General features: G+C 42.8%; 1 pseudogene; it reads right to left on the bottom strand.

Annotated features, from left to right (window-relative positions):
- Nucleotides 1-239: 239 nt before the first annotated feature.
- Nucleotides 240-3952, bottom strand: Gm34981 (annotated as a pseudogene).
- Between the last annotated feature and the right edge of the window lie 511 nt (nt 3953-4463).

Here is a 4463-nt window from a genome sequence, read left to right as displayed (position 1 = left end):
CTGCTTTCCTCTTCCAGTCGGACATTTCTGTCCCCATTTGTCACTTAAAATTACCCTTCATAACACGGCAGTGGGATGTTTATCTCTGTGAGTCATGTCATGTGCCAAAATACACAGAGATGAAATTATTCTGGGGCTTCAAAAGGTGACATCACTCCATGTGACATCACTGAGAAACAATGTCACCGGGGAGGCATCGAGGAGCCTGCCTAGAGAATGCTGCCTCCCACATTCCCACAGGTATTAATAGAGAATAAATAGTTGAGCTGGATTTTTTTAATGGAAGCTTGGAAAAAAACTTTAGGAGGAGAAAGAAGGGTGTGTGTGGCCAGTAAAGTGTTGGCTTTTCGAGCATAAGGACAGAGTTTGATCCCCATAACCTGTGGAGAAAATGCCGAGAATGGGATACATGCTCATGATCTCAGTGCCAGGAAGATAGAGACATGTGGCTCCCAGGGACCCAATTGCCAGACGGTCTAGCCTAGTGAGTGAGCCCCAGGAAAATGGCGTGCTATCTCACTGCACGCATGAGCATAAATGTACATACACACATATGCATGGCACACCTACAAAAGGGATAGAGACTGGAGAGATGTGCATACCAGATCATTACTGCTAAGAACTGTCAGCAAACCCCAGAAGTTAGAAAAGGCATGTCTCTGCAGATGCCCTGGCACTCAGAACTCCAAGATAACAAGTCTCTGTTTTGCTAAGACCACCCAGTGTGCAGTGCAGTTGTATTGTATTTAAGGATGGAACACTCTATGAGAGACTCATCAGTAGGCGAGCCTGCCCTCATCAAATGACAGGGAGAGTGATGACACCATTTTATACATACAGTGGAGTGTTGTTATGATAAACACATAGGTGATAGATATTAAATAGATATGAATAGGTTGGAAATAAGTGATAGGCAAATAGGCAATGAGTAGGTAGAAGACAGATGGTAGATAGATAGATAGATAGATAGATAGATAGATTACAGATAGATTATAGATAGATAGATAGATAGATAGATAGATAGATAGATAGATAGATTATAGATAGATAGATTACAGATAGATTATAGATAGATAGATAGATAGATTATAGATAGATAGATTACAGATAGATTATAGATAGATAGATAGATAGATAGATAGATGATAGATGGATAGATAGATAGATAGATAGATGATAGATGGATAGATAGATAGATAGATAGATAGATTGATAGATAGATAGATAGATGATAGATGGATAGATAGATAGATAGATAGATAGATAGATAGATAGATATGTTGCAGGATTTTCCCTGTCCAATTACATTAGGACAGCAAGAGGCCTGTGACTGGACAGGAAAAAGGGAGGTGGAGCTAAGAGTTGCAGAGCCAGAGAGCACAGCAGAGAGGAGGGAAAGAGGAAGATGATGTCAGATGTGAACCAGCGTGGCTTTAGCCAATCACAGGTAGTTATATCATAAGGTTAGAATAATTGGGATAAAGCTTTTATCATTATCAGTTGGTTCTGAAATGACTATATTGGCTTCTTGTAAAGTGAGAGTTTATTGATACATAAATCTGATTGGTTAATATTATAAGATTCAAGAGTTATAGGAGTTATAAGAGTTTTGCTTTACTTGATTACTGGAATGTGGGACCACCGATGGCAGAGAGGGAACTAGCAGCTCCAGGGACAAGTGAGCCAGGTACTGGGGGATGGGGTGGGGGGCTAGCTGGAGAGAGTTGCTAGTGACGGGAGCAGGTGATTATGTGTATGTGTGTGTGTGAGAGAGAGAGAGAGGGAGAGAGAGAGGGGGAGAGAGAGAGAGGGAGAGAGAGAAGAGAGAGATATGATCAAGTCGGGCCATAGATAGCTAGATGATTGATGTGTAGAATAGAAGAGGCTCTTCAGCTGTGCGTCATGGCCACCACCTTAGAGTCATCTTTTCATTTCTGCTGTAGTTGCAACCACTCTAACTTAAGCAATGTAAGGAAGAAAAAGGTTTATCCGGCTCGTAGCTCCAGGACAGAGTCAGTCACTGTGGGGATTCAAGGCAGGAACTTAAAGTATCCTATCACAGTCAAGTGAGGATAAATGTCTGAATCCTTGCTTGCTCTCAGCTAGCCTTCTCCACGATGAAATTGTTGAAGACCTTCCGCCTAGGGGATGTTGTGGCCGACAGTGCCCACGGGTGTGACTAGTCAGATGTAGATGCTCCTTAAGGCTCTCTTCCCAGCTGATTCTTCTGTGAGGTTGACAGTTGAACCTGACCAGGAACCTTTCCAGCCACCACACATAGGTAAGACACCCTTGGTAAACTACCCACACGGGGAGACCCAAACCACTTCCCAGGATTTCATACCCCACCTCAGTCAGAGTCTCCTGTTCCCCAGGCCAGTCGGCAGCTGAGTGGTAGCAGCCAATCCCTTCGAAAAGCTGACCCGCAGCTGTCCCGTCCTCAAAGCTGTAGAGCATGGGGTGTGAATCTGTAGAGATAAAGACTTACCTTTCCCTTCACCTTCGTTTAATCATCCCCAAGATGAATCGTGGAGTCAAGAGCACAGCCAGCAGGTTAAGCTAGGCTATAATTTCCCATTACCTCTCCTAGAGTCATCCATCTGTCCTGCCGTGGTGGGAAGCCAAATGCCTGCTTCTTAACCTTTCCGCAAAAGCAGGCCTGACTTTTTGGCTGGGAGCTGACGTGTTAGGGACAATTACCGGGAATGGCTGTGCTTTTCACATCAAGGAGGTTGGCCCTGTGGGTGTTATTCTCTAGGTGGTTAAACCTGTTACCAGAAAGAAAGAAGAGTGGGCCCAGACTGATGAGCTAAAGGGAATAAAATGTCCCCATTTAAACTGTACATGGATTTGAAGGCTGGCACGAGGTCAGCTTGCCTTGTTCACAGAACACAAACCCTGAAAGATTCGCATTAAGAGAGAAGCTGGGTCCGGAGTTAGATAAGGTGAATATCAAAAGCTTGGCTCTACCTTCAGCTGTCTCAGGGTCCAGATACACACGTCTGTCTGTCTACTGGTCTATATGCCCATCTGCTGATTTTTTAATCTATCAAAGTGTATTAAGACGGCCTCCCTGGGCTGGTGAGATGGCTCAGTGGGTAAGAGCACCCGACTGCTCTTCCGAAGGTCCAGAGTTCAAATCCCAGCAACCACATGGTGGCTCACAACCATCTGTAACGAGATCTGATTCCCTCTTCTGGAGTGTCTGAAGACAGCTACAATGTACTTACATATAATAAATAAATAAATCTTTAAAAAAAAAAAAAAAAAAAAAAGACGGCCTCCCTGATGGGATTGTTGTAAGCTAAGGACACTGCTAGAACCAGAATTGAGGAGAAAACACATGGTGTTTTCTTTGCAGTCCATCCTGACAAAAATCATCTCAAATTCTCCCCAGATTATGACACCTCGCTTTCAAGAAAGGCAACAGCAGCCTAATGTCACTAACCAGGCCCCATAGCTGACAACCTATAAGCTCTTGCTTCTGTACTCCTGAGCCCCTCACCTCACCTACACACACACACACTTTAAAGGCTACGGCTTTCCAACACGGCAACCATCAACTCTGTCTTACGAGTTTTAGTGGGTGACAGGGGCTCCTCATGCTTAGCAAACTATAAACTGGAGGATGTCTTTCCTCAACATGGGGAGAACAGATCACTGGATATAGACTGATGATGGTGGTGGTGATGATGGTGATGATGGTGGTGGTGGTGATGGTGGTGATGATGATGACAGTAATAGGGAAAGATAGATAATAGGTGAATAGAGTGATAATAGTTAATTCATGATAAATAAATGAATGCTAGATAAATAATAGATCTGAATAGATTGGACATAGATGGTAGATAGATAGGTGATAGATAAATAGATGATAGATAGATAGATAGATAGATAATAGATAAATAGATGATAGATGATTGATAGATGGATGGATGATAGATAGATAGATAGATAGATAATAGATAAATAGATGATAGATGAATAGATTGAAGAGAAATAATAGATTGTAAATACATGATTGATAGGTAATAGATAGATGATTGATAAATGATATAGAGGATAGATAAATAGATGATAGATTATAAATAGATAATAGATAGATAGATGATAGATAGATAAATAGATGAATGATGGATCTATCCTTACTGTCAGGTATGTATTAATCTCTCAATATACATTCACTCTGCTTATTACACAGCACAGTGACCTTGATCTCCTAGATGGACCAGCAGTGGGAGAGTCAGCATAAAAGCATAGCACTGAAAATCTAGGATTCAGGGTTACGAACAACCTACGTTCAAACTCTAGCCGCACCAGAGGTGTTTACAAGCAGACCCGTCCCCCGCCTCCCGGAGAGCCACACCATGCCATGCCACACCCCTGCAGCATGGTGGGCATTGGGCTAAGCATGGTCTTTGCTTGCTTCTGAAACAGAGACATAGTAGTTGGTCTATGCAGTG

The sequence above is a fragment of the Mus musculus genome, chromosome 2, assembly GCF_000001635.26.
Source record: "Mus musculus strain C57BL/6J chromosome 2, GRCm38.p6 C57BL/6J".
NCBI lineage: Eukaryota > Metazoa > Chordata > Mammalia > Rodentia > Muridae > Mus > Mus musculus.
Note: the sequence above shows the minus strand (reverse complement) of the source record. Positions and strands in the feature narration are given on the sequence as shown.